The following is a 27,740-nucleotide window of genomic DNA, read 5'->3' as shown; positions in this document are numbered from 1 at the left end:
CTGAACATTCAGGACCATGAAATTCGAAGAATAGTTACCTAAATTATACACTTCATTTTCTAGATCTAACCCGGTTCTGTGGGGGAGACCTTGCTTGTCTGGAAAACATGTACTGTTAAGAAAAGACATATCTGTTGAGGATGACGTTAACGTGGACCATGCTCCACACGAACCATTATGTGAAAAAGGATAAGGAAAAAGTGGCAGAACTCCCTTCGGTGTCTGGAAAGGGGGGAGTCGACCACATACCCAACAATTAGTGGCATTGCTGGTCTGGTGTGAATAATGTAACATGCGGATGAAGGAATTATTTCGCATAGCGAGGCGGTAAGAGAGCTCATGAGGAGGTAGATCACTAAACGTGTGCTCTACTGTAGCATTGGAAGACTTATTTACATGAGAAACTGGTAAATACAGGTAAAATGCATAACTGGTGCAGGAAATCATAATGCTGAGAAATAATATGAAACATAGAAAAACAATACATCGAATTGAGTTTTGACTAACTCTCTCACTATGGGGGTCTATTTTATACATGTCAGAAACAGTCTAACCGTTTCACCTAGGGGAGGACTTAGACAATCAAACTGGCTGACTTATTTTACTAGACCGGAGTTTCAACTTATACTCCTGTTGCGGAGTTTTCTCTAACAGGGGAGGGTTTGTAGCAATGTCTTTTGCGGGACAGTCCTTGAGAACAATATTTTGGCAATCCTTCAAATCCTGGGAAATGTTCTTTGAGACGGGTTTCAGTCCATAAAACTTTTTTACGTGCGAAAGGTGCACCCAGCCTTTGCGACCCTCCAACTTCACGGCTGTACGGGTGGCAAGGAGGACCTGTCGGGGCTCCTTCCAGCGTGGCTCCAACGGACTTGAGCGGTCAAAGTTGCGGACAAGAACCATGGATCCTGGAACGATTTCATGCGGTGCCACCTCGGTATTGTCTGGAAATGCGGCGGCAACCTGTGAACGACAAGAGTTGAGGGCAGACATCAAGGAAGCTAGGTAATCTGTCAGCATATTACTTGAAACATCGGTAATACTTCGGGGTCTAGGAGTACCCCACATGTTAGGGGGGCGGCCGAATACGACCTCATACGGGGACAGACCTGATCTGGAATGTGCGACCATGCGCATATAGAACAAAGCGACTGGCAGAGCTACTAGCCAGTCTACACCTTTCTCTTTACATACTTTTGCAATACGGATTTTCAGAGTCTGGTTATGTCTCTCTACGAGACCGGCTGCTTCAGGATGGCGTACACAATGGAACTTCCACTGGTACCCTAACAAAAGGGAAACGTGCTTCATCAACTCAGATGAGAATGGCTGGCCGTTGTCAGAATATACGACTCTAGGGAGTCCATAACGGGGGAAGAACTCACGAACCAGCTGCTTGGCAGTGGTCGCGGCGGTGTAATCTGGGACTGGATATGCTTCTGTCCACCTGGACAAAGCGCATACAACTACAAGGACATACTTGAAACCTCGACATCGCTCCATCTGAATATAATCCATCTGGAGGACTTCAAAAGGGTGGTCAGGGGGCTGGAATCCACCTTGTTCCACCGGGACACTTTTACCTGGATTAAACTGACAACATATCATACAGGTACGGACTTTCTGCTTGGCTGCAGCTCGTAAATGCTTGTTGAACCAAATGTTCTGGATACTGTCTAACATAGCTTTTTCTCCTAAATGTGCTGGACTATGTGCGGTATTAATAATGACTTGAACCATAGAGTCGGGGAGAAACCATGTGGCTCTACCCTTCGTTAACCATCCTTGATCTGTCTGGACCCCTCCTTGTTCAGACCATTTCTTGATTTCTTCAGGAGTAGCATGTAACTGTATGTCTATGACATCTTGTGTAGGGTCCTTAACTGTCATGCATGTAGTCGGATCTGGAGTGTGTGTCTGTGTCGGATTAACTGGAATGTCTGGAGTCTGTGCTGTAAGCTTGGCTGTGCGATCTGCTAGATCGTTACCTTGAGAAATAATGTCAATAACTTTCGTATGTGCTTTGCACTTCATGATAGCGATAGATGTCGGTAAATGTATGGCATCTAACAGAGCTTGAATAAGGAGACCATGCTGAATCTTGGTTCCATGAGAAGTCATGAAACCTCTCTCTTGCCAGAGCACTCCGAAGTCGTGTACAACTCCAAATGCGTAACGTTAATCTGTGTAAACATTAACTTTCAAGTTCTTGGCGTGTATGCAGGCTTGTGTCAGAGCAACTAGCTCTGCTGCTTGAGCGGACAGGGTGTCAATACGGTGTGTCTCAATAACTTCAGTGTCAGTAGTCACTGCATACGCGGCGACTAGTTCTCCTGCACTTGTTCTCATACATGAACCATCCACATAAAGTGTCAGGTCGGGGTCTGGTAACGGAATATCTGTCAGATCTTGTCTTGGCTTTGTCGTAATGTTAACTACTTCCACGCAGTCATGTGTGGCAGAATTCGAAGTAACTGATGGTAACAATGTAGCAGGATTTAAAACGTTGCAGCGTCTGATTTCTATGTGTGGCTGGAACAGTGTCAATTCATAACCTGTTAAACGTGCAATTGTCAAGTGCTGAGTCTGTGTTCGGTTTAAAAGAACTTCCACGGAGTGTGGAACTTGTACTGTCAGGGAGTGTCCTAACACTATGGAATCACTTTGTCTGATAGCTAGTGCTGTGGCTGCAACTGACTTGAGGCACGCAGGCAGAGCCTGGGCTACAGGATCTAATGTGCTCGAAAAATAAGCACAAGGCTTGTATTGTCCTGCTTGATCTTGTGTGAGAACAGATAATGTTGTACCTTCGCGTTCAGTGACGAAAAGTGTAAAAGGCTTACTGTAGTTCGGTGTCGCTAGAACTGGAGCTTGACATAGGGCTTTCTTTAACTCATTGAAACTGAGTGTATGTTCAGATGTCCAAGGGAGGACAGTCGGTACAGCTGCCTCCTGTGTCGTTAACTGTATCAGTGGCTTGGCTAGAAATGCATACTGAGGAATCCATTGTCGGCAGTAAGAAGTGAGGCCGATAAAGGCACGTACCTCCTTCTGGGTCTTGGGCTGAGGAAGACTCGCTATTAACTGGATACGGTCAGGTGTCAACTGCCTACCCCTCTTGGACAGTAAGTGTCCTAAGTAGACCACTTGCTGGACACAGAATTGAAGCTTAGAAGGGGACACCTTGTGCCCCATCTCGGCTAGGAAATACAAGACTGTAAGGGATGCTCGCTCGCAAGCACGTTCAGAACGGGCTGTGACCAGTAGATCATCGACATACTGGAGCAGGGCAGTGTCAGTTGGCATGTGAATGTTGTCTAGTTGTCTCTTAAGTGCTTGACTGTAAATGCTAGGGCTTTCTGTGAAACCTTGAGGAGCTCGTGTGAACATATAGCTCCTTCCATTTAAACAGAATCCGAAAAGGAACTGGCTATCTGGATGAATAGGGACACTGAAAAACGCGTTCTTGAGGTCGATTACAGTAAAGAACGTGGCTTCGGAATCAATGGCTGTCAATAGGGAAGAGATATCTGGAACCACTGGGTACTGAGGAATAATACATTTATTAAGTTCTCGTAGGTCAATCACTAACCGATATACTGGGGGTGCATTTGGATCAGTACGTTTCATGACTGGAATGATCGGAGAATTGCATACATTGGAGTCAGTTTCTACAACCACTCCTTGAGCCATGAGCTCGTCAATAATTTTGGATAAGGCTGCTACAGCCTCAGGTGGCAATCTGTACTGTCTGATTCGTGGTAACACCACACCTGGCTTGAGAGTCACACGATGGGGTGTGATTTGCATATAACCAACATCAGTTGGACCTTGCGCCCATAGATGCTGCGGAACATTGGACAATCTGGGATCAAAATCTCGTAATACATAGTGACCCTTAAAGTCACGTAGGAACAGACGTATTCCCTCTGGGGAACAGCATATAACTGCACCTAACTCTTTCAGTGTTTTAATGCCTAATAGGTTTTCTGGACAGGACTTAGTAAGTAACAGATCAGTAGTACGGGACAATGGACCTACTTCTAGAGTAACTGGCTTTGATATCTCATTTACGATGGGTTTTCCTGAAAATCCAAGGGAAACATTTCTTGAGCCTGAGAGCGGAGCCCCTGGAACTTCGGCGTGACTTATAGTGGTCCTACTTGCCCCTGTATCAATCAAAAACTTTCTGTCTTTCCCTAATACTTGACTGTGAACATAGGGACCTTCTTGATCTACAGGTATCTCGATGAGAGGCAAGCCTACCTCCCTCTCTAGGCTGTTTCATGAATATGGCTGGTACTCTGGATACTCAGACTGTGCATACTGGTACATCTGCTGTGTAACGTGCTGTGTTGCAGCAATAGGCTGCGGAGCTGTAACTGTCTGTGGTGCATTCTGTGACTGAGGAGTCTGTGAAACTTGTTCGTGTCTAGGCGGACGTGGTCTTTCTTTAGTCTTACCAGTGGCTATGTTGTGTTTCAGAACTGCACACTCATTTATAAAATGACCTGGCTGTTTACAATAATTGCAGTTCCCTTTAACGGGAGCTGCAGGATGACTGGCTTGATTCGGACCCCTCTTCTGACTGTCTTGAGGAACGGATTGTGCAACTAGTACTTTCATTTTCGTGTCTTTCATACGTTTTCTCTCGTGTTCTTGTTCTTCCCTGATCCTATTCTGGTGGTATTGGAGCATCTGCAACATCTGGGACGGGGTATTAGCTTGCCATGTACTCTCGACTTTCAAAACTCGATTCTTAATTTGTGGACTTGAATTCTCGACTAATTTAGTAACAAAAAGATGAGGGTATGACTCACTACTTGTCTTGAGGCCACTGTTGATGCTAAAACATTTCTCAAATCTAGAATAAAAATCACTAATGTCTTCGTCTTGTTTCTGTTTACAGGCTGAGATTGCATCCCAGTCTTCTTTTCTAGTTGTCAATAACCTAGGTAAAACTTGTATTAATAATTCTGGTAATTCTTTACATTTCGCTCCAAGACCGGTACCTGGTACTCGTGCCTTGTCTTCGGCTTCTAGAACTGCCCAATCGATCTTCTTCTCTCCCACCTCCCATTCTTTTTCCTTGAGCTTTTCATACACCCCTGCGGGCAGCAGAACCTTTAACATTTTAATTATATCTGGATACGTGTATTCTCCCATACGGAGCATGTCTTTTAATTCTCTATGGAACCCTGCTGGATCTTTATCATGACAGGGAATTAATTTCTTCATCTCTAGGAGTTCCATCTTTGTAATCGGAGTGTAAACAAACACTCGTTCTAGTTCGCCACCCGTTCCTCTAACTGGGTGGACTTCTCGTAACGGATTCTGTCTCTCCATGTAAAATGGTTTACTTTCTGGGGGTGAGACATGAACAAAATACGGGTTCAGAAACGTTCTATATTTGTGACGCTGTTCTAGAATGACACTAATTAAATCGGTACCTAAACCTTTCCATCTATACTGGAGTAACTCGTTCAGGACATCGTGTAACGGACCTGGATCAGAGTGCTGACCCTCATACAATGTAATGAGGTGCTGGATCATATACATACCCGCCAGTCGTTGCTCGGCTGGGGGCATTTTTAGAAACATTTGTGCCACTATTTCATCTGGAAAAGTGGTAGAATCAGTAGTCCATCGGACTGCTGATCGGACTAGTTCTTGTTCATGCATGGTACTTAACTCACTGTAACCGATTCGTGATTTCAGAATGTGATCGGTAGCTTGAAACACTTGTTCTAGAGAACCTTGTTCTGGTGCTGGATGATGAAAAATAGACTTGTGTTCTAGGCGTAAATGGCGATCTGGAAATCTAGATTTTCCTACATACGCTATTCTGTCGGGATTCTCGTCCTCAACCTCTTCAGGATCAGAGTTACTTTCTTTCTCGCTTACTTGTGCTGCTTTACGTTGTTCGTGTATTCTTATTATTTCTTTACGAATTTTCTTGTACATACTTTCCATAGCACTGATGGTTCTGTGCTTACCCTCGGCTATATTATCACTCCACTTTGTCAGGGTTCTCATTTCGGCTTGATCTTTGGTCGGATAATCTTGTTCTCGTATTAGACAATTAATCAGAAACTTTAATAGCATGAGCTGGACTTCAGCTTTTCTTTGAGACATGACTTCGCCAATGCTTTCTGGATCATCCCCTGTACGGATGAAACGATATATTCTGTCTAGATCTTCTTTCATATTCGGTAGGGTGACTAGATACTCGGCCACCCTTCTTACACGTAATGAATATAAAACCATATTATCCTCTCCTGGGACTGGATCATAGCCACATTCGTTAAGGGCTTTTCTTATTTCTGCTACAGACTGATGTCTGGGCGTACGCTGTGACGCTTGCATATGTAATTCGGCTGTCGTTAAACGCTTGTGTGGCGGCGGGGTTTGAGGAGTACCTCCCCCTGCGGCCCCTAAACTAGAGTCGTCGACTGATCCTCTTCGTACTAGTGTGGCAGGAAATTGAAAGGCGGGCTGAACTGGTATGGCGGGCTGGACCTGGGGGACCGTAGCAGGTACTGCAAGGGGTACCCCGGTGTCTGGAGGAACGGGAAGTGCCTGATTTACAGGGACTGGTGGAGCGGGGACAGGATTTGCATATTCTGGGACTGTGTCGTCCAAATAGGACGAAATAAAAATATCAGCTGCGGTCTGTTTGTGACGTAGCGTGGTCGGAACTAATGGTGGCGGGAAATTACTGGATGCCTCTGGGGTCGCTTTTGGCAAGCCCTCGGCAAGAAGAGGATACATACCCTTAATAAGAGCATGCCTCTGTCTGTCTGACTGTTCGGCTTTAACTTGTTCACCTATCTCGATTAATTCTTTTTCTTGTGCTCGTTCTAAGGATTCTCTACTTAATTCTGACTTTCTGATTTCTTTTTCGGTTCTTTTATGAGCTTCTTTGCGCCATAACTCGATGGCATCTTTCTGTGACTGTCTGGCTTTCTTTTTCCATAATGCCTCTTCTACTCGCATGATGCACTCGGCATCCCATGTACCCGATACGGGCCATCTATACTTTTCTTCTAACTGTTTGGTATACTCTACCCATAAATCTAGATATAGTATGGCACTTATGCCATGTTTCTGATACATAAAATGACCTGGACTGTCCCTAGGCGGAACTGGAACTGCTGCTTCCAGCAGACCCTTTCTAGTTTTTAACTGACGTAACTTAGAAAACAAGGGCATGACTGGACTGTAATCTAGACACAATACAATACACAATGAACACGATACTTATTCCCCATTCATACCACGACATTAAAATACATGAAGAACATTTAAAAATAACAGTTCGAACAGAATACTACCTGGAATACGGAACACAGAATACATGAATTTTCTCGAGAACAGAACTGGCTGGAACAGAAACTAGATGCACTGCTGAAACAGTACGAAACTTACCGGTCTCATAAAGAGACACGTCAGGACCCGCATCCACCGAAGTGGACACTTCGTTTGTGGGTCTGTGTACCACCAACCCACGGACCAGAGTCAATCAGATTGACCCTGTCTAGATACTACCCCAGTAACGGTACTCACCGGGCAGCAAGAACGGAAGGCCTCAGACTGGACTGGACTGCCTCGACGTCGGACGGACGAACTTCGGACTTCTGTTACGGGTGGGCCTCCGGATACCTCGAACCTTGGACTCTCGGCTTGGGCTCTGGTCGGGACTCGCCGCGTTCCTCCACCGTCTCGTCTGGATGCTGGACCGCCTCCTCCGTCTCCTCCGTGGGCCTGAGGGATACTTGAAGCAGAAATATCTGCCGGTGCGCAGAAGAGTTCCGTCACGACTGCAGAGGGTCAGGGGGTCGGCGTGGCTTCACCGACGCGTGGGGAAAGGGCAAGTTCCTATTCGGGCGCCATTATGTGGTAAATAAATAAATAATACCCTATTTTTGAATGCATGAATGAATAACAGATAGCTCAATAAATAAGAGTCAAGATTCGAGGTAGTAGGAGTTTGCAGGTTTATTACAGCATAAAGGACAGGAACAGGACAACCTGCACGGGAACAGAATGGTAAGCCCTGGCAGCGCTGCCAGGATCTGGGCAAAAAGGCTAGGAAGGATAACTTTTTAATAACAGTGCACGATCATATATACATAACGCAAACACATAGCATTACATTGCAATAGGCGTAGCAGTGGGTGGAGCAATAGGCGTGATGCGTAGCAGTCGCGAAAGATAAGGGTGAAAAGAGGTGTAACAGGGCGTATACATAGACATGTGATGCAAACGTAACAGAATATGTCATGAATGGGGCGGAAACCATGGAGGGGGCTACCTGAGGAGCCGGGACCTCTAACCTGATGGTGCGCGCAAACTAGCAATGACGTGTTACTAGGAGAAGCTGGGGGCTTCGAACTCTGTGCTAGGAGCAGAGACTGAAGTCTGGAGAGTCAGGGCGACATGTACCTAAACAGTATCTAGTATCTGATGTTTAGAGAACATGTTGATATAAACTAGAAGTCAGGAGGGGAAAGGCTAACAGACACTATGACTGGACCATGCATTATTCTACATGTAGTGCGTGAGGAAGAATATTAAATGACCATTAAATGCAGTATTTCTCTTACATGGAGACGGAAAGGCTAGACAATGACGGAAACTATTGATGCAGTTCAGTAGCTTAGGAATGCAGAGAAGGAGGACTGAACTGATAATCTGGAATCATAACATACTCTTGGCAGACTCAGAGGCAGAGCCAGGCTGAGTCGGGCACTGCGAGGCAGGAAGTAAGTGAAGGGTCGAGGATACAGGTGGGGGCTGTATCGCTCCTCTGCGAGGCTTCAGGAGACAGGAGCTGGATCTGGTGTCCAGGCCCTTCTGAGGCCTAGAAACGGGGACTTTACAATGAAATAACGTGCACACTGAGAAACGTAGCAACGTAACTTTACATAGGCCTGATATTCGTAGTATTCACGAGAACTGGAAACTGGCATACTAGAAGTGGACACAACTGTAATTGCGTCTATAAACAAACATAGGGAATGCATATGCATATTTAATCATGCACATATAACATATGATGGATGACACGTAGGGACACAGAACATGGCAAAATTTACTTTTCCACAGAATAGAACAGGTACAACATTGGCAGCACATGAGAGGGGCTAAGTGCATCAACAGTCCATTGCACAGAACAGGTACATCATTGGCAGCACATGAGAGGGCAAAATGCAGGATCAGAACAGCAACAGGGCAATGTGGCCAACAGAGCAGGTACATCACTGGCAGCACGTGAGAGGGCAGAATGCAGTATCAGAACAGCAACAGGGCAATGTGGCCAACAGAGCAGGTACATCACTGGCAGCACGTGAGAGGGGCTAAGTGCATCAACAGTCCATTGCACAGAACAGGTACATCATTGGCAGCACATGAGAGGGCAGAATGCAGTATCAGAACAGCAACAGGGCATTGTGGCCAACAGAGCGGGTACATCACTGCCAGCACGTGAGAGGGGCTAAGTGCATCAACAGTCCATTGCACAGAACAGGTACGTCATTGGCAGCACATGAGAGGGGCTAAGTGCATCAACAGTCCATTGCACAGAACAGGTACATCATTTGCAGCACATGAGAGGGGCTAAGTGCATCAACAGTCCATTGCACAGAACAGGTTCATTATTGGCAGCACATGAGAGGGCAGAATGCAGTATCAGAACAGCAACAGGGCATTGTGGCCAACAGAGCAGGTACATCACTGGCAGCACGTGAGAGGGCAGAATGCAGTATCAGAACAGCAACAGGGCAATGTGGCCAACAGAGCAGGTACATCACTGGCAGCACGTGAGAGGGCAGAATGCAGTATCAGAACAGCAACAGGGCAATGTGGCCAACAGAGCAGGTACATCACTGGCAGCACATGAGAGGGCAGAATGCAGTATCAGAACAGAAACAGGGCAATGTGGCCAACAGAGCAGGTACATCACTGGCAGCACGTGAGAGGGCAAAATGCAGTATCAGAACAGAAACAGGGCAATGTGGCCAACAGAGCAGGTACATCATTGGCAGCACATGAGAGGGGCTAAGTGCATCAACAGTCCATTGCACAGAACAGGTACATCAATGGCAGCACGTGAGAGGGGCTAAGTGCATCAACAGTCCATTGCACAGAACAGGTACATCATTGGCAGCACATGAGAGGGCAGAATGCAGTATCAGAACAGCAACAGGGCATTGTGGCCAACAGAGCAGGTACATCACTGGCAGCACGTGAGAGGGGCTAAGTGCATCAACAGTCCATTGCACAGAACAGGTACATCATTGGCAGCACATGAGAGGGCACAATGCAGTATCAGAACAGCAACAGGGCATTGTGGCCAACAGAGCAGGTACATCACTGGCTACCCAAGTACGTGTGTCAAGCGACCCGTCCCAAGGACATTAATAATGTCAGGGTGGTTACATTCGTCAATCTACACACAAAGTAAAATGACATGTGAGTGATGGCAACTAAACCTCACACCACAGAATATGGTGGAGTGCTTGAACTACTCGCCTCGGACACACTTCCAGCACCAGAAACTGGAGTGTGAGACACAGCCACCGATCTACTGACTGACACATGAGCCATAGACCCAGACATACTGCCAGCACCAGCACCAGGAGTTTGAGACACAGCCACAGCTGTAGTGACTGACACATGAGCCATAGACCCAGACACACCGCCAGCACCAGAAACAGGAGTGTGAGACACAGCCACAGATTTACTCACTGACACATGAGCCCTAGACCCAGACACACCGCCAGCACCAGAAACAGGAGTGTGAGACACAGCCACCGATCTACTGACTGACACATGAGCCATAGACCCAGACACACTGCCAGCACCAGCAACAGGAGTGTGAGACACAGCCACCGATCTACTGACTGACACATGAGCCATAGACCCAGACACACTGCCAGCACCAGCAACAGGAGTGTGAGACACAGCCACAGCTGTAGTGACTGACACATGAGCCCTAGACCCAGACACACCACCAGCACCAGAAACAGGAGTGTGAGACACAGCCACAGATCTACTGACTGACACATGAGCCATAGACCCAGACACACTGCCAGGAAATGTCCCTGTACAGTGACCAACAAATACCATGCCTGCATCTGACGCATGAGAGTAGCGGACACACACAGTGCCAGTACCTGCAACAGGAGAGGGCACAACTGACACAGTGCTACTACATGATGCATGACAGCGAACAATAGACACAGTGCCACTATCTGACACATGAGAGTGAACTGCAGCTGACCCACTAGGACCACGGAAATGATGAGCCAGATGATGTCGTCTTCGGTGAAAGATATCCCAGTCCTAGGGGATGGTGCCTGTGCCCTCCTTGCCCTGCCTTGCTGCCTGTGGCTGCTCCTAGTGAAATAACCTGAATAAGACGCCTGGTCTGATAATTCACTCTCCCCTGAAACATCAAGTGGTGTGGATGGTGGTACAGAAGTAGCACCCTGTCTATGCGACTGTAAAATGGCTGAAGACGCAGTGTTTGCTAATGACTGAACTGTTCTGTGGAGACCAGCAACATCGCCCTGCATCCCCTCCATGAATGCCACTACCTGCCCCAACTTCCTATCGTGGTCTTGGAATGCATTGATCATGTTGGTCTGCCCTACACACAGCTGTCGCAGCAGATCTACTGCCTCAGCACAAAGTGCACTTTGTGTCACAGGGGCAGGCTCTGCGGTGCCTGCACCGAAGGCAACTCTGCTCCCCCTACTCTGGCGAGCACGAGCAGTACATGTTGCAGTGGGTGGCAGTTTGGGCCCTGTGTGCTGTGTCCTGACTGAAGGTGTCGATTGCCCACTCCCTGTCTGTGACAACAGTGATGACTCACCAACACTGTTTGATGATGAGGAAGATGGTGTTTCCACTTGTGAGTCCTCTGGTACGGTTCTGTCCCCCTCTCCGTGGCTGCCCTCTTCAGTGTCAGTCTGCGTGTGTGTGATTTTGGATCCGGATGAATTGCCACCACTCATCTCCGTAGTCTGTGGGTCCGTGCCCTCTGTCAAAGCTGAAAGAGAGAGAAAAGAGTTTTACCTAGGTGCCACACTCACGTATTGAATGTAAAAAAATCACAACTTTCCTTACAGTCGAATAACATGTATCACCCATCCTGCACACGAACCACCCCTACCAGACATCCTCATTGCAAAGAACCGGTGTTGGCTGTGAAACATGTACATAATACAAACAGGGCAACTGCATGCAGTCCAGCACACATGTCATGCCATGGGACCACATACCTCAAGGGCATGTCCTGGAACCCTCAAATACAAAGCAAGTGGCATGACCACCTGGCGGACATGGAGGCTAACGCTCACTCTGCTAATGGCACCTACATGCAATTGCAGCCAAACAAACGCACAACGGATGTCACTACTGTGTATGAGCACCAATACATGCATGCACTCAAAAGTCTCACACACATACAGTCTGCTTACCGCTAGTTTGCTGTTGATCCCCTCCCAGCCGGGCGCACTGGTCAGGATGCATCACAGCAATGATACCGTGCATGAGAGGGGTCATGGTGAGTCGGGCCAGATGGGTTGATCTCATCCCCAGTGCCATCTCGGCAACATTCTGGCTCAGCCTGGATATGTTGCCCCAGCGCTTGTGGCAGTGTGTGTGTCGTCTCTTGCACACCCACACTGCCCGTACATCACGTGCTATTGTCCTCCACACGGTCTTGCGAAGGTGCAACTTGACCTACCATGATGGGAGACAAGAGGGAAACGTCAGTGGACCGTTTGACATTCACAAACATCGCAGAAACACGTATCTTCATGCAGCCATGCTCAGTACAACACATGTGAAGGCCCCTTAGCACACCGCCAAGCTTGCAGAAGCCAGGAGTCAGTGACCACCTCATGCCCACCAACATGTTCCACACTGCACTTACCACCTGTCCGGGGGCACCGTATAGCCGGTCATAGTGGCTGAGCACACCGTCCACAAGAACTTCCAGCTCCACTGCGGAGAAGGGACGAGAACGGGTCTCTCGCACTCCCTGCTGTCAGGTCCCAGCGGTTTGTGGAAGGTTCTGCCCCCAGATTTCTGTATAGAATCAAGGCAGGTTTCAATCACTCGCTCTCTGCCTGTCATTGGAGGCAGAGAGTTGCCCAATCTAGACGCAAAGACACATTTCCTAATTGTGCCACTGAGTAGTTACCTTAACGCTCTAGTTTTTCTTTGGCGGCCATTTTGTGCGCTCGTGCCTTTCTCTCGGCGCACTTCAACGGTCGTTTTCCTGAGGAGCGGACGCTTCCTTCCGAGAGCGTCTCTTCGATTTTGCCCTGGTCCTATCTGTTCTAGTTTTGAGAAGGTTCATTCCTTCAGTTTTCTCTTAGCGTTATAGACGTTAATCGGTCTGTGAGCGCTTTCCTTTCAGTCCTTTAATTCTTCCTCGGCAGCTGCGCAGTTATCTCACCACAAGGACCTGGTAGGACAATACTTCTTTTGAGACTCTTGTCTTCCAGTGGGAGGTAAGAATTCAGTCTGTGCAGTGCTTGCTCTGTATCCAGAATTCTCCTGTACCCCTTTGCAGTTCGTGAATTACCCTATGGCACTCAGAACTTGCATTTGAATTTCGTAAGACATCTGAGGCTGGTGTACTACAGCGTATGTGATTTACTAATACCCCAGAGGCTTATGAACTACAGCGTATGTGCATTACAAAGACTTTCTTGAGCTAGAGACTCCTTCGTGGTGTTTGATCATCAGCATTTGTTCTTCATCCTTCCTGAGCCTAGATGACATCAAGTATAGTAGTGTATTACTGATATGCATATTAATTATACAGTATTATACCACCGTGAACTCAACAGCTGTGTTAATCCCCCTTGAACACCTACTCAACTCCTAGCTGGATTCAGTCATACCTATCTGGACTACCACTTCTCTAGACTCTATTAAAGAGAGGGGCTAATGTCCACACATATTCAGGTACTTGTCCTTGATAATTAAGTGGAGAGTTAGGTGATAGAGTCAGAGTGTTGTGGGGAACTGTAGTAATGTTTTGCTTACCTTTTACAGGAGATGATCTTTCTGAATGAAGAATAATAGAAGATTATTTTGTGTGGCAGTCTCTCTGTTTGTTATCCACTTCCCCTTTCCCTTTCATTCCTGGGCTCAGAGTTCTCTGGGTACAGGGGTGTAGGGGAGTTGGGAAATTCTCACCTAGCAAGGACCTTCTGGCCACCTGCTCCCACGGATTCAAAGGAATTCAGGTACGCTCTCTGACAGATTGAAGTGCCGATAACATTTCTCTCCGTCTGGGCAGAATGGCAGAAGGTTTAGATGTGAAGGCTTTGGCACCCATTCTCGAGGATTTGCAAAAGCAGCTTAGTGAAACCAGGGAAGAGGTTAGGAAGTCCAATCAGGAGGCAAGTTACCTTAGGCAGCGGGTAGAAGAGCTTTCTGTGAGTCCCAGTCCTAATTTCGGAGGGCTTAAATCTCCAACCTTTACTCCCACCTCATCGTCATCATCTGCGTTCACTACGCAAGTTGTCCATGCTATGTCCCCAACTATTCCTTTGGCCCCTCCAGAAAGATTTCAAGGAGATCCTCATAAGGCTCAAATCTTTTTGACCCAGTGTTCCCTGCATTTTCTTTGTAAGCCCATTTTATTTAAGGAGGATCAGTCTAAGGTGGCGTTTGTGCTGTCCTATCTTAGTGGTGACGCTGCTGCGTGGTCTATGCCTCTGGTCTCCTCTAATGATCCGGCGCTATACAAATTTGAAGATTTCAAGGCAGAGTTTCTTCGAATCTTTGATCGTCGTACTATATCTCAGACTACTGATAATGAGTTATTGTACCTGAAACAGGGAAATAGAGAGCTTGTGGCGTATCTGGCACAATACAATAAGTTAATTGTTGAAACCAATTGGCCTGCAGCAAAAAGAGCGGCAATTTTTACAGAGGCCTAAGGGATGAGTTGAAAGATGGCTTGTCCCAGATTCCTAGAAGACCCACAGATGTCTCGGAATTAATCGACTTGGTCCTTCAAATTGATCAAAGGCAAGCGGAACGGCGAAGTGAGAAACGAAGAGATGTAAAACCCTTTCCGCCACGTTTTGATCGAGTTCGTTCGGAGCCCCCTAAGAACAGTGAAGTTCATACAAGTGAGGAACCCATGCAGATTGGTGCGGTTCGTGGCCCGCTGTCTCAGGAGGAGAGAGAAACGCGACGCATAGGGAAATTATGCATGTATTGTGGTCAGTCTGGCCACTTTGTCAAGGAATGCCCGAAGAAACCAAAGACCAATTCATGGGTAAAAGACAAGCTCCACCAGTAGAAGGAGTTGCACTGGTGGGAGCAGCTCCAGAGACAACTCCCAAGACTCAGCTACTTGCAAATGAATGGCAGGCTGTGGCCCCACATTTGATTTTGCCATGTACATTATGGTTCGGTAAAGGTCAGAAAGAAAGGGTGTCTGTAATGTTGGATTCCGGCGCCACTGGAAACTTTTGTGATCTACAATTTGCTAAAATGGTGGGAATTCAGTTTGAAAAGAAACTAAAGCCAGAACCGGTGCGTGCCGTGGATGGAACTGAGTTATCTTCAGGCCCAATAGTGTTTGATACTGAGGTTATTACTGTCGTTGGTCCAGAGGAACATCGGAGTTTTATCAGTTTTAACCTCATTGATGCTCCTCAGTTCCAAATGATTTTGGGGCTGCCCTGGCTCACTGAGCATAACCCAAGGATCGATTGGGCCAAACGTACTGTAGAGATGACTTCAGAATTTTGTACAGAACATTGTTTTCATGCACCTGCGGATTCTTCGCCGACTACTATGTCTTCCAATTTGGCAAATCAAATGCCCATGGTTTGCGCTGTGGAAGCTCCTGAGATTCCAGAAGTTTATCTCGACCTGAAGGAGGTCTTCAACGAAAAAGAAGCAAAAAAATTACCTCCTCATCGGGAATATGATTGTCGTATCGAGTTGGAGCCTGGAGCTACTTTACCGTGTAGTCGCATCTATGCACTATCGGAACCCAAAAACCAACACCTCAAAGAGTATATTGAACAGAATTTAGAAAGTGGTTTCATTCGACCCTCTCAGTCGCCAGTTTCTTCCCCCCTCTTTTTTATTCCTAAAAAGGATGGAACCCTGAGAACTTGCATAGACTATCGTGCTTTAAATCTGGTCACCAAAAAGAACCGCTATCCTTTGCCTCTCATTTCTGAGCTCCTTGATCAAGTTAAGAGTGCAAGTATCTACACAAAATTGGATTTGAGGGGAGCGTATCATTTGGTGCGAATGGCGGAGGGTGAGGAATGGAAGACGGCTTTTCGCACACGATTGGGTCTGTTCGAGTATCAAGTCATGCCTTTTGGGTTATGCAACGCTCCTGCAGCCTTCCAGCATTTTGTAAATGACCTTTTGAGAGAGTTTTTGGATCGCTTTGCCATTGTCTATATTGATGACATTCTCATTTCTTCAAACAATTTGGAAGAACATGTTCAACATGTTCGTGTCATCTTAGAACGTCTACTGAAGAATCAGCTGTTTGTGAAACTGGAGAAATGTGTTTTTCATTCAGCTAAGGTGGAATTTTTGGGTTTCATTCTTTCTCCCGAAGGTGTCAACATGGATAATTCAAAACTGGAAGTGATAAGATCCTGGCCTGCTCCCCGCTCCATCAAGGAAATACAGAGTTTTTTGGGATTCGCCAATTTTTATCGGCGGTTTATTCAGAATTTCTCCGAGAAGGTCAGCCCAATTACTCGGCTTCTAAAGAAGAATGAGCGTTTTGTTTGGGGAAAAGAACCTGAAGAGGCCTTTCAACAGTTAAAAGAAGCCTTTGTATCTGCACCCATTTTGCAACACCCAGATTTGAAGGAACCTTTCTTTGTGGAAGCGGATGCTTCCGATTTCGCAATTGGGGGCATTTTGTCTCAGCGACAGAAACAAACGGGACAACTACATCCAGTGGCCTATCATTCAAGAAAGCTTTCGACTGCTGAAATAAATTACCCCATTTCTGACAAAGAACTTCTGGCTGTCAAAGAGGCCTTTAAGATTTGGAGGCATTACCTGCTTGGTGCTCAGCATGTCATTACGGTGTTCACAGATCATCGCAATTTGCAGTTCTTAAAGTCCGTCCGAACCCTCTCTCCTCGTCAGTTGAGATGGTCCCTATTCTTTGCGGACTATGACTTTGTTTTGACATACAAACCTGGATCGGCTAATGGGAAAGCTGATGCACTTTCTCGTCTAAGCTTGGGAGATGTTACGGACAAGAAGGAGGAAGGCTATATCATTCCACAGAATAAGATTGTAGCAGTTATTGTGGAGGATGAGTTGGAAAAGCGGGTGCGTGAAGCCTTCCAAGGAAATGAATTCACAAATTGGATATCTGAAGGTCCAGAAAGAGAACTTAAGGATGGGAAACCATATTTTCAAGGGAAACTGTTTGTTCCAGTTGAAGAATTGCAGTCAGTAATCATCCAAAAGTTTCATGATCATCCATTGGCAGGCCATAAAGGAGCAGTCAAAACGCTGGAACTGGTGAAGAGGATTTATTTTTGGCCAGGCATGGAAGCGCAGGTTAGGCAGCACATCGCCACTTGTGAACAGTGTATTAAGGGGAAGAGTTCTAGACAGCCACCTCAAGGGTTACTTAGGCCTTTGCCCGTAGCACCTTCTCCCTGGCATACCATTTCTATGGATTTTATTGTAGAGTTACCCTCCAGTCAAGGTTATTCTGTAATCTGGGTGGTGGTTGACCAGTTCACAAAGATGAGTCACTTTATTCCCCTAAAAAGCCTCCCAACAGCTTCTCAATTGGCAAATTTGTTTGTTCAACATATTGTGCGTCTGCATGGGATCCCTAAGATTGTGATCTCCGATCGAGGTTCACAGTTTGTTTCTCGATTTTGGAGATCTTTTTTGAGAGGATTGGGGGTGGATTCTCGTCTGTCCACCAGCTTCCACCCAGAAACGGACGGACAGACAGAGAGGGTGAACCAGGATTTGGAACAGTACCTTCGTTTGTATTTGATGGATCAAGAGGGAGAATGGCCCTCTCTATTGAGTACTGCGGAGTTTGCTTATAATAATTCCGTCCATTCTGCTACCGGCTACTCCCCATTCTTCCTTAATTCAGGTAGACATCCAAATATGTTAGTGGGTAGAGTAGAGGTAGAGGTACCTGCAGCAGAAGAGGTAATTCAAGATTTGCATAAGGCCTTTCAGTCAGCATCAGTTAATCTTTCCAAAGCTAAACAGGACTATAAGAAGCAGGCTGACAAGAAACGTAGGGAGAGTCCAGAATTTGAGGCAGGGGATCTGGTCTGGGTTTCCACTCGCCATATACGGTTGGTGGGGAACCGGAAGTTTCAGCCTCGATATGTGGATCATAATCCAGTAGTTGACATGGTAAACCCAGTCAGTGTTAAGTTGGCTCTTCCAAAGTCCATGAAGATTCATCCCACCTTCCATGTTTCCTTACTAAAACGCAATCCACCAAATCTTCGACGTTCACTTCCCCCAGCTCCAGTTCAAGTCCAATCTGCAGAGGAGTTCGAGGTGAAGAGAATTTTGGACTCTAAATTGAGAAAGAACACTTTGTTCTACCTAGTAGACTGGAAGGGTTTCGGTCCTGAAGATCGATCATGGGAACCTAGCAAGAATGTTCATGCCCCGCGGTTGGTAGCTGAATTTCACAAGACACATCCTCAGAAGCCTAGAGAGGGGGCTTTGGTGGGGGGTACTGTCAGGTCCCAGCGGTTTGTGGAAGGTTCTGCCCCCAGATTTCTGTATAGAATCAAGGCAGGTTTTAATCACTCGCTCTCTGCCTGTCATTGGAGGCAGAGAGTTGCCCAATCTAGACGCAAAGACACATTTCCTGATTGTGCCACTGAGTAGTTACCTTAACGCTCTAGTTTTTCTTTGGCGGCCATTTTGTGCGCTCGTGCCTTTCTCTCGGCGCACTTCAACGGTCGTTTTCCTGAGGAGCGGACGCTTCCTTCCGAGAGCGTCTCTTCAATTTTGCCCTGGTCCTATCTGTTCTAGTTTTGAGAAGGTTCATTCCTTCAGTTTTCTCTTAGCGTTATAGACGTTAATCGGTCTGTGAGCGCTTTCCTTTCAGTCCTTTAATTCTTCCTCGGCAGCTGCGCAGTTATCTCACCACAAGGACCTGGTAGGACAATACTTCTTTTGAAACTCTTGTCTTCCAGTGGGAGGTAAGAATTCAGTCTGCGCAGTGCTTGCTCTGTATCCAGAATTCTCCTGTACCCCTTTGCAGTTCGTGAATTACCCTATGGCACTCAGAACTTGCATTTGAATTTCGTAAGACATCTGAGGCTGGTGTACTACAGCGTATGTGATTTACTAATACCCCAGAGGCTTATGAACTACAGCGTATGTGCATTACAAAGACTTTCTTGAGCTAGAGACTCCTTCGTGGTGTTTGATCATCAGCATTTGTTCTTCATCCTTCCTGAGCCTAGATGACATCAAGTATAGTAGTGTATTACTGATATGCATATTAATTATACAGTATTATACCACCGTGAACTCAACAGCTGTGTTAATCCCCCTTGAACACCTACTCAACTCCTAGCTGGATTCAGTCATACCTATCTGGACTACCACTTCTCTAGACTCTATTAAAGAGAGGGGCTAATGTCCACACATATTCAGGTACTTGTCCTTGATAATTAAGTGGAGAGTTAGGTGATAGAGTCAGAGTGTTGTGGGGAACTGTAGTAATGTTTTGCTTACCTTTTACAGGAGATGATCTTTCTGAATGAAGAATAATAGAAGATTATTTTGTGTGGCAGTCTCTCTGTTTGTTATCCACTTCCCCTTTCCCTTTCATTCCTGGGCTCAGAGTTCTCTGGGTACAGGGGTGTAGGGGAGTTGGGAAATTCTCACCTAGCAAGGACCTTCTGGCCACCTGCTCCCACGGATTCAAAGGAATTCAGGTACGCTCTCTGACACCTGCATGGCAACGTTCACGAACGTGGCAGTACCAAAGCAGTTGTTGGATATCTCAGCAGCAGCAGGTCGAGGTGATGGTCGCAGGCAGCAGTTGTTGGATATCTCAGCAGCAGCAGGTCGAGCTGATGGTCCCAGGCAGCAGTGGTGAAATCAGTGAATGTGTGCAGCCGAAATTCACACATATATAGGGCCCAGAGCTCATATCAGTGGCACACGTCGGCAGCTATTGATTTTCCAGGGATGCCTCATTCAAAAAGAGCCAATGAGTGGCCCTGGTGTGGCGGTGCACGGCTTCCGCTATATTTGAATGCGCATACGCGCCCCGCGTTACCTATTTCTATTGGCTACATGTGCACGGACCGTCACGGTCACAGATCTTTAACCGCATGTGCGCGCTTCCGCCACGGTGCATAATTTGAACGATATCAAAGCCTGGCGTCGCCATGGCGGTGCACGCATTATGTGTGGGCGGTGCAGGCTAACACATACTTTTTAATATGCAATTCAAAATGTCAGTTGATGCCCCCCTTACAGTCCGATTGCAGCACTCACCACACACCGCCGGTCCAGGCCAGTCACCCACCGCCGGTCCAGGCCGTTCACCCACCGCCGGTCCAGGCCAGTCACCCACCGCCGGTCCAGGCCAGTCACCCACCGCCGGGTGGTTGCCGGTCACACACTGCCAGCACCCGGCGGTGGGTGACTGGCCTGGACCGGTGGTGGGTGACCGGCCACCACCCTGGTGGTGGGTGACCGGCCTGGACCAGCGGTGTGTGACCGGCCACCACTCGGCAGTGGGTGACCGGCCACCACCCGGCAGTGGGTGACCGGCCTGGACCGGTGGTGGGTGACTGGCCTGGACAGGCGGTGTGTGACCAGCCACCACCGGCAGTGTGTGACCGGCCACCACCCGGCAGTGGGTGACCGGCCTGGACTGGCGGTGTGTGACTGGCCACCACCCGGCGGTGGGTGACCAGCCACCACCTGGCGGTGGGTGACCGGCCTGGACCAGTGGTGGGTGACTGGCCCGGACCGGCGGTGTGTGACCGGCCACCACCCAGCGGTGGATGACCGGCCTGGACCGGCGGTGGGTGACCGGCCTGGACCGGCGGTGGGTGACCGGCCTGGACTGGCAGTGTGTGACTGGCCACCACCCGGCGGTGGATGACCGGCCTGGACCGGCAGTGGGCGACTGGCCTGGACCAGCGGTGTGTGACCGGCCACCACCCGCGGTGGGTGACCGGCCTGGACCGATGGTGGGTGACCGGCCTGGACCGGCGGTGTGTTGCCGGCCACCACCCGGCAGTGGGTGACCGGCCTGGACCGGCGGTGGGTGACTGGCCTGGACCGGCGTGTGTGACCGGCCACCACCCGGTGGTGGGTGACAAGCCTGGACCAGCGGTGTGTGACCAGCCACCACCTGGCGGTGGGTGACTGGGTGCAGCAATGTGACAGTAAGGGGGTATCAACTGCCATTTCATATTGCATATTCTAAAGTATGTGTTGGCCTGCACCGCCCACGCGGAATGCGTGCACCGCCATAGTGACGCCACTGACTGTTCATTCTCAAATGATGCACCATCGCAGGTAGTCCGCACATGCGTTATGAGGGGTGTGGCCGTGATGGTACTTGTCCATACAGCATATGGCATGCACAATATCATGAACAATGATCATCTTCTGTGTAGGTGGAAGGCGTCCACACATGGCATATGTACACACACTGCATGTCTCTGCACACATGTAATGTTGACAGTTGTACATGTGTGTTAGGACATGTACAGAATGCTGCAACTATCATGGTGTCAAGTCAATGGCCCGTGGCCACATGTGCATTTCATATCCACTTTATGTCATGTGTAGTCATACTGCTGACCTTGCCAGTGGTTAACTATGGCTATTGATGTGCACCCAAGTTGCAACACATGTGCATGGCGACGTGTTGACGTCTTGGTTTTGCGTACACACGTTTAAATTCATACACATCTACACAGTACTTCAAGGGTGTTTAACCACATTCAGAAGCTGTTGTGAGTGTGTGGTTTGTGTGTGCAAGTAACAATGATGGGGGTATACATGCATTCTGTGTATGCGTATGTGTGTTGCCTGTTGTGTGCCCATGCATGTCATGTGAGGATGACCAGCATTGTAGGTGGGGTCATTGGTGCATGAAGACAAGGAGGGTGTGTTCCATGTTCTTATTGTGTGTGCACGTGCATGTGTGTCTGTGGTGACGCTTGTCCACATTTGGGTCCTCAGTCATGTGTTATTGGCACTTCTTTAGACATGTGTGCACGTTACATTCGACATGTTTGCACACCTGATGTTGTGTGTGGCACAACATTTGTTTTTTATTTATCTGTATTGCATTAAATATTGGTCACATGACACATATGAGCATTGTCGGCAACATGTCTTATTTGTATTGTGTTTGTCAACATGTGATAGTGTGGAACAGCTATGCGCTGTTGGTCAATTGACATCTGCTCCCATCTACTCCCACACAGGAGGGCTCCAATTGTGGATCGACCATACACTGTGCTGGAGGACATGGTTGACGAGGAGGTGATCCGCAAATTCCGGCTTGATCGAAGTAGATTGCTGGAGCTTGTAGCCCAATTGTCACCTCATCTGCAGCCACGCATAACATATCCTGGAGCTATTACACCCACAGCAAAGGTGATGGCGGAACTTCACTTCTTTGCAACTGGCACTTTCCAGTACACAGTTGGACATGCCGGGGGGATGTCACAATCCATGTTCAGCATGGTACTGCGGGATGTTCTGAATGCCATGATGCTTTACAAGGATGAGTACATCCATTTTCCACGGCCGGCAGAGTTGGCAGCAGTCAAAGGGGACTTCTATGCCCTGGCACAGATAAAACACGTAGTGGGTTCCATTGATGGCACACATATCGGTCGCATTCCACCCCAGGCACCTGAGCCTGTATATCGCAATCAAAAGCACTACCATTCGATGAACGTGCTGGTGGTGTGCCTGGCTGACAACATCATCTCCCATGTGTGTGCCAGATTTCCAGGCTCCGCACATGACTCACACATCCTGCGGAGCAGCATTGTCCCCCAACTGATGGCTAATCCGCGTCCAGAACGTGCGTGGCTTGTAGGTGAGTGTGCCGTGAGGACAGTTGTGTTGTATGTGTGGAATGGTGTACCCACCAATCCTGGTAATGATATTAGTGTCTGTCATTCCCCCACATAGGTGACTCTGCGTACCCAAACCGACCGTGGCTGCTGAGTCCCATACGTAATCCTACTACACCTGGTGAAATGCGTTATAATGATGCCCATGGGAGGACACGTCGAGTGGTGGAATGTACTTTTGGACTGCTGAAGTCTAGGTTTCGCTGCCTGGATAGAACCGGAGGGGCCCTACCATACTCACCAGGCAAAGTATGCAGAATCGTGATTGCCTGCTGCATGCTCCACAACGTGGCCTTGCGCAATACCATTGAACTGATCATGGACCCTGAAGACCAACAGGTTGCTCGGCCTCCCATCCCACCCATGTCGACTGATGAGATTAGTGGTGAGGAAGAAGGTGTGGACCAGAGGCGTCAGCTCATTGATCGCTATTTCCCTTGAATGTGAGTAACTACCTCTTGTGCAGCCAGACAATGCGTGATGTATGTTTGGTGGTGGAGTGTGGATGTGTTGTGTCTATGATGCCTATTCTGTTATGTTCTGTTTGCAAATGTGTGTGGTAGATGGTGTACATGCAATGCTCCCTGATGTGTGTCCTGTGATCCACTTAATTGGTGATGAGTGTGGTTTGTGGGAGGTTGCAGTACAGTGTGTTGTGATGGGTTTGAATCACTTTCCTGACCTGTGTTTGTTGTTCTCTCATTATCCCTAGGTCACTCCCACAGAGGCATGATTCTCAACAACATTGATCCCTGCAACTACATTCTAAGACAATCATGTGATTAAAACATGGAGGCCACACATCATTGAGTGTTTACGTGATGTTTATTTACAGGTTGAGGATTGATGTTGGTGCATATTTACAAAGAAGTGTTGGGGGGGAGTGAGAGTTGAAGGTCATGGCAGATGAAAACACCGTGGGGACACCACAATGTGTGATGTCCAGCTAGTCCAACAGACGTGTGGCAATGCTTGGCATTGTGGGACAGGATAGTTTGCAGGGTGAATGGCAGGCTCAGACAAGCGTGATGTCATTGGCGGCCCCTCTTAGAGCGGGTAGATGGGGCATTACCACTGCTCTCACCGGGATCCAGCCTCGGACGACCCCTCCTTCTTGGAGGCGGAGCGGAGACAGCTGTGGGGGCAGGTTGGTCAGGGGCCACCTCCCTGTCCGTGGGCTCAGGTGTGGGTGGCGGTGGTGTTGGTGCCCGGTCCCGCTGAGTACTTGGGTGAGGGGGTGGTGGTGTGGCGCGGGATAGCCAGTCCCTCCACAGAGCAGTTTGCTGGCCCATGAGGTCAACAATTTGGCCTATGCGGGTATCAATGGACCGCAAAAGATGACTGCTCTCTTGTGAGTTTTGGTGGGCCCGATCAGACTGTGCCTGCGACCGCTCATAGGAGGCATTGACTCTGGCGATGGCTTCCAGGGTTTTGGCGCCAGGATGGGGTGGGTGTCCTTCCCCACCTCGCCGGACAACTGCACTCCTGGTTGTGAGCTGTGCCCTCACCTGTGTCCTCTCACGTCCACTTTCCCTGCTTGCCTGGGATGTTGATGGCCCATCATCAGCCGATGGGTCAGGCAGGGTGGCACAGGCAGGAGTGGTGGTGGTGGTGGTGGTGGCTGCACAGCTCACAATGGCAGGTGTTGGTGTGGTGACACAGGCAGAGGTGGTGGAGGCAGTGATGTCCTGGGAGCCTGATGGCCCTGGAAGTCCGCTTGGGCCCGCATCGTCCTCTGCACCTGAGCTGGCAATGGGCTCGTCCCCAGAGAGTCCGTGCTGTGAGGGGGCGACTGGTGCTGGCGGTTGCTGCTTTCGCCAGTCAAGTTGCGATCACCTGAGGGACAAGATTATCATGATCAATGCTGTGGACATGACATGTTTTTGGTACCAACATTAAAAATCAATAACCTCTCTCACACACCCCACCCACCACCACCCTCCCTGTGGACATGGGGGCCTGTTTGGAGTTGAAGTGCTGGTCTCTCACACACCCCACCCACCTCTCTCGCACCCCCCACCCACGACCACCCTCCCTGTAGACATGGGGGCCTGTTGGGAGTTGTAGTGCTGGACTCTCACACACCCCACCCACCTCTCTCACACCCCCACCCACCACCACCCTCCCTGTAGACATGGAGGCCTGTTGGGAGTTGTACTGCTGGTCTCTCACACACCCCACCCACCTCTCTCACACACCCCACCCACCACCACCCTCCCTGTGGACATGGGGGCCTCTTGGAACTTGTAGTGCTGGTCTCTCACACACCCCACCCACCACCACCCTCCCTGTGGACATGGGGGCCTGTTGGGAGTTGTAGTGCTGGTCTCTCACACACCCTACTCACCTCTCTCACACCACCCACCCACCACCACCCTCCCTGTGGACATGGGGGCCTGTTGGGAGTTGTCATGCTGGTCTCTCACACACCCCACCCACCTCTCTCACACCACCCACCCACCACCACCCTCCCTGTGGACATGGGGGCCTGTTGGGAGTTGTAGTGCTGGTCTCTCGCACACCCCACCCACCACCACCCTCCCTGTGGAAATGGGAGCCTGTTGGGAGTTGTAGTGCTGGTCTCACACACACCCCACCTACCTCTCTCACACCACCCACCCACCACCACCCTCCCTGTGGACATGAAGGCCTGTTGGGAGTTGTAGTGCTGGTCTCTCACACACCCCACCCACCACCCCCCTCCCTGTGGACATGGGGGCCTGTTGGGAGTTGTAGTGCTGGTCTCTCACACACCCCACCCACCACCACCCTCCCTCTGGACATGGGGGCCTGTTGGGAGTTGTAGTGCTGGTCTCTCACACACCCCACCTACCTCTCTCACACCACCCACCCACCACCACCCTCCCTGTGGACATGGGGGCCTGTTGGGAGTTGTAGTGCTGGTCTCTCACACACCCCACCCACCACCACCCTCCCTGTGGACATGGGGGCCTGTTGGGAGTTGTAGTGCTGGTCTCTCATACACCCCACCCACCTCTCTCACACCCCCACCCACCACCACCCTCCCTGTAGACATGGAGGCCTGTTGGGAGTTGTAGTGCTGGTCTCTCATACACCCCACCCACCTCTCTCACACCCCCACCCACCACCACCCTCCCTGCAGACATGGAGGCCTGTTGGGAGTTGTAGTGCTGGTCTCTCACATACCCCACCCACCTCTCTCACACCCCCCACCCACCACCACCCTCCCTATAGACATGGGGGGCTGTTGGGAGTTGTAGTGCTGGTCTCTCACACACCCCACCCACCACCACCCTCCCTGTGGACATGGGGGCCTGTTGGGAGTTGTAGTGCTGGTCTCCCACACACCCCACCCACCACCACCCTCCCTGTGGACATGGGGGCCTCTTGGAACTTGTAGTGCTGGTCTCTCACACACCCCACCCACCACCACCCTCCCTGTGGACATGGGGGCCTGTTTGGAGTTGTAGTGCTGGTCTCTCACAGACCCCACCCACCTCTCTCACACCACCCACCCACCACCACCCTCCCTGTGGACATGGGGGCCTGTTGGGAGTTGTCATGCTGGTCTCTCACACACCCCACCCACCTCTCTCACACCACCCACCCACCACCACCCTCCCTGTGGACATGGGGGCCTGTTGGGAGTTGTAGTGCTGGTCTCTCACACACCCCACGCACCACCACCCTCCCTGTGGAAATGGGAGCCTGTTGGGAGTTGTAGTGCTGGTCTCTCACACACCCCACCTACCTCTCTCACACCACCCACCCACCACCACCCTCCCTGTGGACATGAAGGCCTGTTGGGAGTTGTAGTGCTGGTCTCTCACACACCCCACCCACCACCACCCTCCCTGTGGACATGGGGGCCTGTTGGGAGTTGTAGTGCTGGTCTCTCACACACCCCACCCACCACCACCCTCCCTCTGGACATGGGGGCCTGTTGGGAGTTGTAGTGCTGGTCTCTCACACACCCCACCTACCTCTCTCACACCACCCACCCACCACCACCCTCCCTGTGGACATGGGGGCCTGTTGGGAGTTGTAGTGCTGGTCTCTCACACACCCCACCCACCACCATCCTCCCTGTGGACATGGGGGCCTGTTGAGAGTTGTAGTGCTGGTCTCTCATACACCCCACCCACCACCACCCTCCCTGTGGACATGGCGGCCTCTTGGGACTTGTAGTGCTGGTCTCTCACACACCCCACCCACCACCACCCTCCCTGTGGACATGGGGGCCTGTTGGGAGTTGTAGTGCTGGTCTCTCACACACCCCACCCACCTCTCTCACACCACCCACCCACCCACCACCACCCTCCCTGTGGACACGGGGGCCTGTTGGGAGTTGTCGTGCTGGTCTCTCACACACCCCACACACCTCTCTCACACCACCCACCCACCACCACCCTCCCTGTGGACATGGGGGCCTGTTGGGAGTTGTAGTGCTGGTCTCCCACACACCCCACCCACCACCACCCTCCCTGTGGACATGGGGGCCTGTTGGGAGTTGTAGTACTGGTCTCTCACACACCCCACCTACCTCTCTCACACCACCCACCCACCACCACCCTTCCTGTGGACATGGGGGCCTGTTGG

This window comes from Lissotriton helveticus, chromosome 1_1, assembly GCF_964261635.1.
Source record: "Lissotriton helveticus chromosome 1_1, aLisHel1.1, whole genome shotgun sequence".
NCBI lineage: Eukaryota > Metazoa > Chordata > Amphibia > Caudata > Salamandridae > Lissotriton > Lissotriton helveticus.
Note: the sequence above shows the minus strand (reverse complement) of the source record.